The 14661-nt window shown below is 45.1% G+C and overlaps 1 protein-coding gene across 1 annotated transcript in view; it reads right to left on the reverse strand.

Moving 5' to 3' along the window:
• Window positions 1-13982, reverse strand: part of LOC126471401 (argininosuccinate synthase) — a 210465-nt gene extending 196483 nt beyond the window's left edge. Inside the window, exon 1 of the mRNA XM_050099526.1 lies at window positions 13936-13982. The gene's annotated coding sequence lies outside the window, so the exon portion shown is untranslated. The remainder of the gene's footprint in view (window positions 1-13935) is intronic.
• Between the last annotated feature and the right edge of the window lie 679 nt (window positions 13983-14661).

Consider the following 14661-nt stretch of genomic DNA (forward strand, 5'->3'; position numbering starts at 1 on the left):
GACTACAGTTGGGTAACTCGTTCCTTGACTGACCATTGTCGTTGGTATTGGGGACGCCATGGCCACGCTTCGTGTGGTCGACCCCTGCCCATTCGGAACCCCGCCCTGTCATCGAGCCAGAGACACCCCATACGTGCACATCTCCCATCGTCCCTACCTTCGATCAACTTATAAGAAACGATCAGTCTTCCTCACTTGCATTTTCTGACGTTATCTGCTGATTTGCTGTATTTTCTGGAAATAATGTTTTCATGTTCCCTTAAAAAATAATGCCGTACACATATTTCTTTTTTTTCGGGCTTTTTAGCAGGCATAAATATTATAGACCTCTTTCAAAAAAAAAGTTTGCGTCGCTGCCTTCGCCGTGGAAGGAGCCAGGTTCGACTCTTGGTTCCACCTCGGATTTTTTCTGACATATGGAGGCCTGTGTCGACTCCGCCCAGCCTCGCAAGGCCAAATGAGGAGCTGCTTGAATAAAGAAGGAGCGGCACCACAAGGATTCTCCTACTGGTAATAATGGCTGGAGGAATTGGTAACACGCTGATCACATGTTCCACGATCATAGATGTTGCTCGTACTGCGTCATAGGAAGCAGACGGCCAGTCGGAACAAATCTAAGGCCTAAAAATGTTCAGATGTGTGTGAATTCCTAAGGGACCAAACTGCTGAGATCATCGGTTGCTAGACTTACGTACTACTTAAATTAACTTACGCTAAGAACAACAAACACACCCATACCCGAGGGAGGACTCGAACCTCCGGCAGGAGGGGCCGTCTAAGGCCTAATCCATGAGAGCTGTTTAATGTAGTTTAGATAAAATGATTTGTTAACTTACCAACTAAACTCACAGTAACACCACTTAATTGCTGATGATAAGCTATCAACTTCCAGTAATATAAAGAGGTAGTACATAACCCGACAATTCAGAAACAAAATTGAGTAATAACAACAATAGACAAAAACTGTTTTAGGCGTAATTTAGTTAGAATAATTATTACTTAAAACATCTTTGCGCTTTACAGAAATGAATAAAAGTAACCACTAGCGATGGCACAAAGGTGCTGAAACCAGCCTGGGCAGTAATAGGAAACAGTTGCTTGTGTAATTGGCGGACCTGAAATCCAGTAATTTAGTGTGTAAACATGGTTACTGGTAGAGGTTCGAAACCAGATGATGAATGAGGACTGAAGAATATTCACAATTTCTGCCCTGAAAGTCGGTTCTTCAAGTTCTCTGAGAAGTTTCTTGAGAGGTGCACAGCGTATCTCTTCGAGAGTCTGACAGCTAACATTTTTCACTCTGTCGTCAGTCTAACAAGCCTGTGACCATCCGCGCAGCCCTTCTTTGTCCCTTCTAGTCCGCTATGGGACGGCTCCCGTACACTCTACTATGAGCCGTACAACGCTTTAGTGTGCGGTCTCTTCCTGCAGTTTCTCAGTATTATACCAGTAGCCTGCCGTATGAGTTATCTGCAACTGACAACTGCCTTCGGTTGTGAGTCACTAATCCTGCAGTCAAAGTATACCAATCTTTTACGCTTCGTTTAGTTACAAGGACATTAACACATCGAGAGTTAGTTACGAGTCTTGGTATCAATGTGATATTTTGTCGAGATCTTACAGGATTTTAGTACAGTTTCTTACAGGAAAGAATTTTTTAGTAGGTCACCACATCAACTGCGAAAAGTGAAAGCTGCAACTATACCTTTCGCTAAGTCATTATGTTTAAAATGAATGACAACGATTCTATTACACTCTCATTGAAAACATCAGATACTGCTTCAGTGTTTGTAGAAGACTATCTATTCAGGATAACGAGTTATGTCCCACACGTCAGGAAATTAACGATTCAATCACAAACTGGTTAGTTTTGCCGCAAGAAAGCGTTCTCTTTAGAAAACGTAAATGTGGTAACGAATCAAAAGCTATCCGAATTTCTAAAAAAAACCGAAACAGGCTTCTTTTCTCTACACATTTTAATGACAATATTACAATTGAAGAGCGCGAAATGAATTTCGCATGATCGATGCTTTCAACCCCGTACTAATTTCTATGGCAAAAATATTTTGTTTCAGGTACGTCGTAATGTTTGGCTCAAAATACGTTCTGGAATTCCGCTACAAGTATATGTGAGTGATGTAGGACGCTATTATCCCTCCTTTGTGTAGATGAGTGTGACCCATGCACTTTTCAAATCACAGGGGACACATCGACTATCGAGGGATTTGCGGCAAATTACGGTCAAGAGTGGAGATAATTAAATTTGAATTCTATATGAAATTTAATAGACTTCATCGCGTCCTAGGGGCTTTTATTGACTTTAACGACTGAAGCTTCTTTCCGACACCACTTTCAGTGACTACTGAGTCACTCATCATAACGACTCTAGGACTATCGAATCACACTACATAAGTATCCTTTGTAAAAGAACACTTCAAGACAGAATTCACCATTCAGGCTTACTAACGTTTGTACCATTGACAGCCTTAACATATTACAAGAATTGCTTCGGGTTTCGAGACAGATCCTGTGATATTTTTCTGCGCCAGTTCTTGAAGCCTAGACACATTGGTCTTCTGACAGCCGAGATCGTTTCAATAAACATCTGCTATCGGCGGATTTAGACTTTGTTTTGTACCTGTTTTGCAGTAGGTACTGCTAATATTGCCTGTATGTCAAGGAGGGTCTCCACCACCTTTACTTATTCTGATAGGTACACATTTTATAGAATTTCGTCAACTATTCGCTTGAATCAAATGGTTCTATTTCCTGTTTAAGAAATGATATAACATCTTGCTTATCTATTTTGAGGGCAACGGCCTTGTCGTAGTGGATACACCGGTTCCCGTCAGATCACCGAAGTTAAGCGCTGTCGGGCGTGGCCGGCACTTGCATGGGTGAACATCCGGGGCGCCATGCGCTGTTGCCATTTTTCGGGTTGCACTCAGCCTCGTGATGCCAGCTGAGGAGCTACTCGACTGAACAGTAGCGGCTCCGCTCATAGAAAACCATCGTAACGACCGGGAGACCGGTGTGCTGACCACACGCCCCTCCTATCCGCATCCTCAGCTGAGGATGACACGGCGGTCGGATGGTCCCGATGGGCCACTTGTGGCCTGAAGACGGAGTGCTTATCTATTTTGCTAAACATACACACTGATCAGCCAGAACATTTTGACCACCTAACTAATAGCAGGTATGTCCCCCTTTCGCACTTTGGCACAGATAACAGCAGAGACGCCTCGTGGCATGGAAGCAATGAGGCCTTGGTAGGTCGCTGGAGGAAGCTGGCACCACATCTGCACACACGAGTTACCTAATTGCCGTAAATTCCGTGGGAGAGGGCGTTGAAATTTGACGCCACGTTCAATCACATCCCAGATGTGTTTGACTGGGTTAAGATCTGGTGAGCTGGGGAGCCAGCACATCAATCGGAACTCGCCATCGTGTTCCTCGAACCACTCCATCACACACCTGGCCTTGTCACATGGTGCATTATCTCGCTCAAACATGCCACTGCCGTCAGGAAACATGATCGTCACGGAGGGTGTACGTGGTCTGCAACCAGTGTACTATACTCCCTGGTAGCCGCCCGGTCTAGGGCGCCTTGTCACGGTCAGCGCGGCTGCCCCCGTCGGAGGTTCGAATCCTCCCTCGGGCATGGGTGTGTGTGTTGTCCTTAGCGTCAGTTAGTTTAAGTTAGCTTAAGTAGTGCGTAAGCCTAGGGACCGATGACCTCAACAGTTTGATCCCGTAACACTCTACCACAGATTTCCAGATTCTTTACGATACTCCGTGGCCGTCATGGTGCCTTGCACGAGCTCCTCTGGACCCATGAATGTCCACGTGAATGTTCCCCAGAGCACAATGGAGCCGTTGCCTGCTTGTCTCCGTAGTACAGGTTTCAAGGAGCTGTTACCCTGGAACACGACGGATTCGCACCCTCCCATTGGCACGATGAAGAAGGTATCGGGATTCATCACGTAACGCTCTGCCACTGCGCCAAAGTCCAGTGCCGATGGTCATGTGCCAATTTCTTTCGTAGTTGCCGGTTTCATGGTGTTAACTTTGGCACGGATCGTCGGCTGCGGAGGCACACCGTTAGGAGTGTTCAGTGTACTGTGTGTTTACTCCACACAGCATCAAAGTCTGACAGTTCTGCCACAGTTCGCCGCCTGTCTTGTTTTACCAGACTGCACAGCCTACGACCTCCGACATCTGTAACAACGGGTGGCCGCCCAATCCCACGACGTCTGGACACGGTTTCCTGTTGGTTTCTCCACGTGTTGAAGACACTCACCACATCACTCCTCGAACACCCGGCAAGTCGTGCAGCTTCAGAAATTCTCGTGATGAGTCGCTGGGCCATCATAATCTGCCCTCGGTCTAACTCAGATAGATCGCGCGCCTTCCCTATTCTACGCATCGACAGCACACTCACTGATACTGCAGGCCCCGTGTGTGTGGCCGACTAGCAGTCATTCCTCGCCAGGTGACGCTGCTATCGTCTGAACGGGTTTATATCGATAGTAGGTCGGTGCTCACAATGTTCTGGCTGATCAGTCTATATGGTTACCCAGGCGAAACGCTGTCTAGCTTGGCTAACACTTGGATGGGTGACTGGCCGGAACGGCCAAGCGTTGTTGGCAAGCGGGATGCACTCAGCTGTTGAGGAGATACTTGATTGAGAAGTAGCGTCTCCAGTCGCGACCGAGCGAGGTGGCGCAGTGGTTAGCACACTGGACTCGCATTCGGGAGGACGACGGTTCAATCCCGTCTCCGGCCATCCTGATTTAGGTTTTACGTGATTTCCCTAAATCGCTTCAGGCAAATGCCGGGATGGTTCCTTTGAAAGGGCACGGCCGATTTCCTTCCCCATCCTTCCCTCACCCGAGCTTGCGCTCCGTCTCTAATGACCTCGTTGTCGACGGGACGTTAAACACTAATCTCCTCCTCCTCCTCCTCCAGTCGCGAAAGCTGACACCGGCCGGGACAGTGGTGTGCTGATCATATGCCCCTCCTTTATAATAAACTTAGTCAAAAATACGTGACAAGAAGGAGATAGTAGAACCAGAAGGCAAGAAGTTTGTTGCTGTGCCATATAATGGTGCACTTTCCGACAGAATTGCATAAGCTCTCAGAAAAACGAAAGTGAAAATTGGATTTCAAACGAAAGGTACAACTGGTTCTACGCTACGCCAATTTAGAATCTGATGTCAATAAGACCAACTGCCAAGACTGTGACAAGTTTTATAACGGTCAGATGGTAAGGAATTTCAAGACTCGTTGTAGAGCTTTTTCGGTACACATTTGGACAGAGAAAAACATCCGGCAGGAAACATAGAGGATAATATGAACGTGTTGCATAGGGCGCCCAAGGGACAATTACTGAACCAACTCGAGGAAATGGAGATTTATGTACACAGAAAACCGCAACTGGAATTACTGACCTGAATGCTTATTTTGATGTGAACAGAAACCTACTAGTTTGAGCAGCGTCTAGCACCCCAGCAGCTTGGCGTGCTGTCGTGTGCGCCGGCAACAAGCGGCGGCCGGCCGCGGTGGTCTAGCGGTTCTAAGCGCTCAGTCCGGAACCGCGCGACTGCTACGGTCGCAGGTTCGAATCCTGCCTCGGGCATGGATGTGTGTGATGTCCTTAGGTTAGTTAGGTTTAAGTAGCTCTAAGTTATAGGGGACTGATGACCTCAGATGTTAAGTCCCATAGTGTTCAAGAGCCATTTCAACAAGCGGCGAAGACACTGGGCCTTCTTCCCCACAAGAAAAGAACTTCAGAACAGCCACGAGGCGGTGCCATTGAGATCCTTCTCCCGGTGTATTACAGACTATGGACTTTTTAATTAATAGTCACTGTTTCGTTTATCACCGTACACTTACGGTTGTGGTTTAATTGTTTTGTCATGCTGGAAGGTTTCGATTTATAGATGTGATTTTATTTTTAAACTTCTTATACTGGCTTTTACACAATTGTGTTTTACTTTGCCACGCTAGGCGATTCGTATTATTACTATTAGCACTTTTATGTGGATTTTAAGTATGGATTTAATTCCACATAATTTGTGACAGTACATGTTTTATTGTCAGGCACTTATTTTGCCATGTGAATTAATTTTAATTAATGACTACGCATAGTGCCTTTTAACTGTTAACTTTGCGATACTGGTTACCCATGTACCTTAGGTATAGTACTGTGGTGTGCGTACTGCAAGACCTTCGGTACACACACCATCAGATTATTTGACTTGTCGCTCTAGCGAAGTAGGCGAGCGTCAGCAATATGTCTCGTGGTCTTATCGTGGCGTGTTTATCTTCTGCCGTTAGGTCAGACGATAGAAATGCCACTTGCACGCTTAGAGTAGCAGAATGACGGTGACCAACTTTAAACAGAACTTGATTAATTTTCACACACATTTATTAAAATAATAAAAAGCATAGAAATAACTTAACTTGGTTCTGGATGCTATTTACAATTGATAATCTGATGTTCCTTTGGTTCAAATGGCTCTGAGCACTATGGGACTTACATCTGAGGTCATCAGTCCCCTAGAACTTAGAACTACTTAAACCTAACTAACCTAAGGACATCACACACATCCATGCCCGAGGCAGGATTCGAACCTGCGACCGTAGCGGTCGCGCGGTTCCAGACTGAAGCGCCTAGAACCGCTCGGCCACATCGGTCGGCCCTTTGGTCTTGGTACGTTAATCTTATTCTCACATATCTCTGATACTTGACAAAGTGTCTATACATTTCTCTTCATGGCTATGTACAGGAATATGATTATCTTATTAGGCGCAGACTGAAACTTGACTATAGACTGATACAGACTAATGCAGACAAATGCAGACTAATCTGAGGTCTGTACAGTCGTTATAATACCTCGCGCGTTCAGGTATCACTGCGCGAGTGTGATCCGCGAGGAGAAAAGGTTCTACGTTAGCAGCAATCTCATTGGCTGCGTTACATATTAATAGGCAGATCGGCGGAAGCAGAATTTGGTCCGTCTCTATGACAGCGCCGTCTCGTAGTGCGGAGACGGACGAGCGCTGCGCCTGCGCTGTTGTGCTTAGCGGGGCGCGCTCTAGTGGGAAAGTTGTATACGCGCTGACTACGCGGAACTATGTACACAACAAGTGCCCTCTGCTGACCTCAGTTATTTGTATAAACACCAGACGCGTCCATGTCATTATTAGCACTTACTATGTACCGGGATGTATAATTGGACGTTGATACCTACATCTGAATATCTTATGGTGTGTATGACTGGTATGTAAGATTGTTAATCATGTGAATACTTTATATTTTTCATATGCAGCACCAGGCCCTTTATAGATTCATCTGCAGGAAATTGAACTTAGTTGGTTACACCACTTTTTTGTCTGTAACAGATCTGGAAATAGCAGTAACTGAAACAGGTAATAGTGAAGTGTAAAAGTTTGTGTGATCGAGAGGGACCTGCAAAATAAAAACAACTACATAGTACAGCGAGCTGCATGTAAGCCTGCGTGTAGTGATCCCTGCGTATCTGTCTTCGGCACAATAACAGATTTATGACACAATTGTATTTACAGAATGAGCGACATACGAGTACAAGATGGCCGACCATGTTTGCTTGAAAAATAAGTGAAAATTATATAATTTGTCGATTTGGGGCTCCACAGCCTCCACGCGCTGTGGGAAGGATATAACCAATGTTACACATCAGCTAAACAATATTGTCTTCTTTTAGCCATTTACGAGCAGTAACTATGGCTCAAGCAAAGATCATTCCACGTCAGTGTATTTCAAACAAAATGTTTCAAAAAATGGTTCAAATCGCTCTGAGCACTGTGGGACTTACCATCTGAGGTCATCAGTCCCCTCGAACTTAGAACTACTTAAACCTAACTAACCTAAGGACATCACACACATCCATGCCCGAGGCAGGATTCGAATCTGCGACCGTAGCAGCAGCGCGGTTCCGGATTGAAGCGCCTAGAACCGCTCGGCCACAACGGCAGGCCAAAATGTTTCACATCACACGTTAATATGCGAACCGATAACGGGTAGCGGCTCTTCAAGTAGTACGTATGAGGTAAGCAAAGGTCATTTCAGAATGCTTTCCATCCCATAACAGTGTGTTATCCGCCTCCACAGCCGAGATGACTAACGGACGCCTGTGCGTTGGCGTTCGACTCGGAGGTAAGCCGGTTCGAATCCCGATGGTGAATGAAAATTTCACCGCCCGTACTTGGTCAGCAAGTGGAGGAGAGGTGACGGCGTAAAGTTCCTGATCAGCAGTCTTTCAAAATGGTTCAAATGGGTCTGAGCACTATGGGATTTAACTTCTAAGGTCATCAGTCTCATAGAACTTAGAACTACTTAAACCTAACTAACCTAAGCACAACACGCACACCCATGCCCGAGGCAGGATTCGAACCTGCGACCGTAGCGGTCGCGCGGTTCCAGACTGTAGCGCCTAGAACCGCTCGGCCACCCCGGCCGGCCACCAGTCTTTGCTCCAGTGTCCTGTATTACATTCCAAACCTGTACACAGTGTCTCACGAAGTGATACGTCCGTCAGGTGAGGACGTTGAACAAGGTGGCCCCGTTGGTGGTGCTGTTCGAGAGGAGCAGGCACCGAGTTCCACCCTCTCCCTTCCCTCAGTATCACCATCATCGTCATCATTATCATTCGACACAAACATAACATTACACCATTATTCTCATCTGCACTCCACAAATACCCATACCAAACAACTTTCACATATCCGAAAGGAAAGGAGCCAGTGTGCACGGAGGAAGCATACCCTTTCCGACATATGCCTGAACTCATCCCCTTGTGATGTTTCAGCCAACAGTGTCAAAGGACATTTACATTTTTTTACCATTTTGTTACAAGTACAGAGTTTCAGGTTACGCGTGAATATGAAAACCATATAACGAATGGTGGAACCAGCACACTGTGTTTTATTTGGATGTTACGCTCAACGCTGGAGCCGGCATCCATTACCCAGTTCTCATACTAACAAGCAAGTTGGATCATTGTATGTGAAATACACTGAAATGGGATGGAAAGCTAGCTGATACAATTGTATATATGGTTCTCGGGCAAGACGTCGGATGTCATAGTTTTCACTATGACATCCGACGTCTCGCCCGAGAACCATATATACAACATGTCCGTCGGGAAAGCCTCAAGCAACACATAGGTGATACAATATTTGCTTTCATCATATTTACTGCTGGAAAACCCACTTCCGTAGATGTGGCCGCAAAGCGCACGTCCGTCCGGTGGCAAGTAGCCCAAATAGCCAGTTCTAATCGTAGCGGGGAGTGAAATTTGAAAAACCAGTATTTGGCAGGCAAGAGGAGGCGATGTGTTGGCGTAGGGTTCCTGATCGCCAGACTTCGCGCCAATGTTCTGTATTAAATTCCAGACCTTTCCGCAGCGTGTCTCGATGTGATGGCGATCCGTCCGTCGGATGAAGACGTAACACCCAGTGGTCCCATTGGTGGTATTCCAGAGGATCAGGCTATGCCCCGACTCCAGGATTCACCCCCCACCCCCGTCTTCCCCCACCCCGCGCTCATTCTCTCATCATGTACAACACAAACATGACACGCCACTGCATACACACCCATTACAGTACAACTTTCAATCACCACGTGTAAAGTGGCTATTTTGCCCGGTAAAAGGAAATCCTTTCGGATTAGGCTACTGAACCTACACCTCGGGGTCTCCCAGCCAGCGATGTCATGCGACTGTTTCTATCTTCACTACTTCAAAATGGCTTTACGTCGAAACTGGCGACGTACATACAACAAAAACAGACGACCTTATGCAGCCCAAATGGAGTAATACTTCATTCCCACACACACGAAAAAGACATTTGCAAAGTACGAGTGAAATATTTCCATCAACTAAGAAGCTTATAACTATCATATAATAAGTATATGTAGAAATACAAACAATTTACAGCACTCAGTCACACAGTTCTTAAGTAGAATCAAAGACAGAAAGCGTTAATTGATTGTTTCTTTAAGTTTCGGAGTATCCGCTGGAGATGCTTTTGCTCATAGTTCCTGCAGATCATTCGTCATCCTTTTTCTACATCTCAGAAGTTTCGATTTTTTGCTGAAGATTCCAAAATAATTTATTAAATGTCCAACTACGTATAAATCACTAAATTTCGGACGTCCCCTCGGTTGGCCTGGAGCACGCATGAAAATCATTTCAGTTGCAGGGTGGAATATTTGGTGCTGTTGCGATAGAACTGAAGCTATTTTCCAAAACTACTTTATCTATTCTTGAGAGGCAGTTTGTCTTCAATTCACCAGTATGCACTTCATCCGTTATTACGTGAACGAGTGTGTGTGTGTTGGGGTTTATGGGCGCTCAACAGCGAGGTCATCAGCGCCCTTACGTGAACGTAACGTAAGTTTCTGACTCTGTATGCACTCATGTTTCCGCAGACAACTACTGAATGATTTTATGCTTTGTGACTGGAATTATATTTCTCGACTGTGACTTCGTACTATTTCAACTTTTATGACGAGTAAAATTGTGTGATGCAAACAAACTGTAATCCGGATTTCTGCTCAACACCTTAACTTCTCGCCGGCCGGTGTGGCCGAGCGGTTCTAGGCGCTTCAGTCTGGAACCGCGCGACTGCTACGGTCGCAGGTTCGAATCCTGCCTCGGGCATGGATGTGTGTGATGTCCTTAGGTTAGTTAGATTTAAGTAGTTCTAAGTTCTAGGGGACTGATGACCTCAGCTGTTAAGTCCCATAGTGCTCAGAGCCACTTTAACTTCTCAGGAATGTTCTTCGCAACATACAATCTACTAAGCAGAAAAATAATCATTGCCTCAAATCACAAGAAGTGAAATTTCCATATATAACTGAAACTGACCTGTTTCCGGAAGTGTTTGACGTAATTTGAGCAACGAGTAGCTTTTCACAGTTCACCTAACAAGACGATGTTATCTTCCAGCTAGACGATTACGGCAGTGGACTCTCATCCGACAGGAACAGGGTTCACATCCGGCCGTCGAGTGCCAGGTTCGTGTAGTATCCCTAGACCTCTTAAGGCGAATGCTGGAGTGGTCTTTTAGAAAGAAGTGCAGATAGGAGTGTGCATCTGAGGCTCGTAGTGTATCGGCTTATTTTACATGATTTACATGATCTGCGTTATTTTTTAGAATATTTTCTGAAATCTCTGAGTTCGATAAGCACTACGACTGTGCCGTACTGTACCGTTCATTGTTATCTAGCGTTACAGCTCGGCCACCCTCGCGTCGTACGGGCTGATGCTAAAATTAATCGTGATAGCGCTTACGTTTTATTATTAAATTTCTGGTGAGTTCTTCACACCTGTTTAAAATCGGCACAGATATCCTTATTAGTCTGCAAACATTGCAGTACCAAGTCAGTAAACAATCTACTTTCTGTCATATACATCCAACGTAATGACCATTTTGTTGAAACTAGAAAAATTCGGGCTTTTGCTGGTGATCCTTACAATCGTTATTCGTATGCATAATCTTTGAATCGAAGAGAAAAGATGGAAAATGGCACTGGTACAACATCAACGACCGAGGTTGTTCAGTGGTTAAGGCACTGAACTCGTATTCGTAGCAGTGGGGTTCAACTCGTTGTCCGGCCATGAAGATCTGGGTTTTCGGTGGTATCCTGAAGTCGCATAAAGCGAATGTTGGGATGTTTCCTTCGGGTAGATCGCAGTCGAATAACTTCCACATGTACACCCACTGCCAGCCGGAGTGGCCGTGCGGTTCTAGGCGCTTCAGTCTAGAACCGCGTGACCGCTACGGTCGCAGGTTCGAATCCTGCCTCGGGCATGGATGTGTGTGATGTCCTTAGGTTAGTTAGGTTTAAGTAGTTCTAAGTACTAGGGGACTGATGACGTCAGAAGTTAAGTCGCATAGTGCTCAGAGCCATTTGAACCATTTTTGTACACCCACTACTCTCCTTACAGCAAAGCAAATACTAAGCGTCCTTACCTGAAGATGGTCTGCAACAGTGCAATACTAAGTTTGTGAACACCACCTATTTAGGGAATTTCAGAAAAGTGATTTATGATTTACTGTTCACTGTATAAGAAAGTTCCATTGCCCACCATCCACGTCGTCGCTGGCACTGTGTGAGCCAAAAAATCGTGAGGATGTGAGGTACGAGTTCGCAACATCGTGAAGGAAGTCAGGATGAGAAAATGTCGGTTCATTTGTTTACTGGAGGCAGGTAACTCTCTAAAAGCTGAGTAATTACAACAGATGACTGTACCTAGTACCGGCCCTGATGTCACATACCTGTTGTTCTCTATAAACACAAATGATTTGGCTGACAGGGTGGGCAGCAGTCTGCCGTTGTTTGCTGATGACGCTGTGCTTTACGGTAGAGTGTCGAAGCTGAGTGACTGTAGGAAGACACAAGACGACTTAGACGAAATTTCTAGTTGGTGTGATGAAAGACAGCTAGCTCTAAACGTGGAAAAATGTAAGTTAATGTGGATGAGGAGGAAGAACAAACGTGTTACGTTCGGTTACAGTATTATTTGTGTCCTGCTTGACACATCAGCCGGCCGGAGTGGCCGAGCGGTTCTAGGCGCTACAGTCCGGAACCGCGCGACCGCTACGGTCGCAGGTTCGGATCCTGCCTCGGGCATGGATGTGTGTGATGTCCTTAGGTTAGTTAGGTTTAAGTAGTTCTAAGCTCTAGGGGACTGATGACCTCAGCAGTTAAGTCCCATAGTGCTCAGAGCCATTTGAACCATTTTATCACAGTCAAGTTCTTTAAATATCTGGAAGTAACGCTGCAAAGCGATATGAAATGGAACGAGTATGTAAGAGCTGTGATAAGGAAGCCGAATGGTCGATTTAGGTTTATTGGGAAAATTTTAGGAAAGAGTGGTTCACTTGTAAAGGAGGCCGCATATAGGACGCTGGTGCGACCTATTCTTGGGTACTGCTCGAGTGTATTGATTTCGTACCGTGTCGGATTGAAGGAAGACATCGACGCAGTTCAGAGACGGATTGCTAGATTTGCTACCGGTAGGTTCGAAAATCACGTAAGTGTTACGGAGATGCTTTTGGAACCCAAATGGGAATCCCTGGTGGGAAGGCGACGTTCTTTTCGGGAAACACTATTGAGAAAATTTAGAGAACCGACGTTTAAATCTGACTACCGAACGATTCTACAGCCGCCAACATACATTGTGCGTAAGGACCACGAAGAAAAGATTCGAGAAATAAGGGCTCATACAGAGGTACATAGATAGTCGTTTTTCACTCGCTCTGTTTGTGAGTGTAACGGGAAAGGAAATGAGCGGTAGTGGTACCGGGTACCCTAAGCCGTACGGTGGCTTGCGGAATATCTATATAGATGTAGACGTACCTTTCGTGTTTCGCTGACAAGTAGGGCATGTTCGACGATACGAAGTCGGAAAGAACTTGCGTAAGACCCAACTACACTGCCATATAGGTCTGACCAACCTTTTATGAAAGCACGACGACGTTCCAGCTTTTACACAAAATGTGATAAAAGCACCTCGGTGCACGGTCAAATATTTTATAAAAATTCTTTTATAAAAGACCTTTGACAAACTTATTTTACAGTGTAATACAGGCCTAAAATGCGAGAAGTCTCGTATGATACTGAAAAATCTGAGTTTCACTATTAACCAGCTTCTTGGATTTTTCCATTTACAATGACTTTCCATAAATGTTTAAGAATACCCTGAGGTAAGCACTATCAGAATTTTGTACTACAATTAACGGTCGTGTTTGTATTGGTATTTGGCGACATTAATCAAGAGCACCGCTTATTAACATTCCCATCCTCGATAGTAAAAATTCCTGTTCTTTCGAAAATTAGCCGCTAACAACTGCAACAACATAGCCTTAAGCTGTTTTACTCACATAGATTCCTGGTGCTCCGAATAGATACCGTTGTACAGTGAGCCACAGTAAACCGCTGCAGGCTTTATAAACACGCTGTTATCAAATCCTTGACCGTCTAAAGGTCAAATCTTTTTGAGGAAACTTGTGCAGCGGTCAGGTTCCAAACACTTACGCATCTTCCACTAAGACTATCAACATAAGGCCGCTGCTCACAGTGTTAGATTTTATGCTGTCAGAAGAGTATCTATACGAATAATTGTTCGTATTAGAGCGGACATTTTAAGCTCGTCGCCACTTGACAAGTCTCCCTACTCAGATAAAGGAAAAACCATAAAACGGAATCACTGAGAGAAAGCTGTGGCCGTGAAAAGCGAACATCATTGAAATACGGAAGTTAAAACGTTTATTTACGGAAGTGATAGGTGGACGGCCGGCAACAAGTCTGTGTGCCAGTCTTTATTAACAGCAGTCAGTGCGCAAGCCTGCCGTATTGATTGTTCCAGATAATGATTAACATCGCCAAACGAGCCCCCTACTGTGTCGTTCACGGGCAGCAAAAACACTTCCAATATTCAGCTCGCGGAAGCGATTGTACTTGCATCGTTTCAGGGTACATGTACTCTACGTATTTTTGCTAGCTTTCCTTTCTTCAGAGTTATATAACTAAACTATGCCGACAGTTTCTTGGAAGCATCAAGACCGTAAAATATTGTATTCGCAAATAAATCCCAGATACCAAAAAGG

Source organism: Schistocerca serialis, chromosome 3 (assembly GCF_023864345.2).
Source record: "Schistocerca serialis cubense isolate TAMUIC-IGC-003099 chromosome 3, iqSchSeri2.2, whole genome shotgun sequence".
Lineage (NCBI taxonomy): Eukaryota > Metazoa > Arthropoda > Insecta > Orthoptera > Acrididae > Schistocerca > Schistocerca serialis.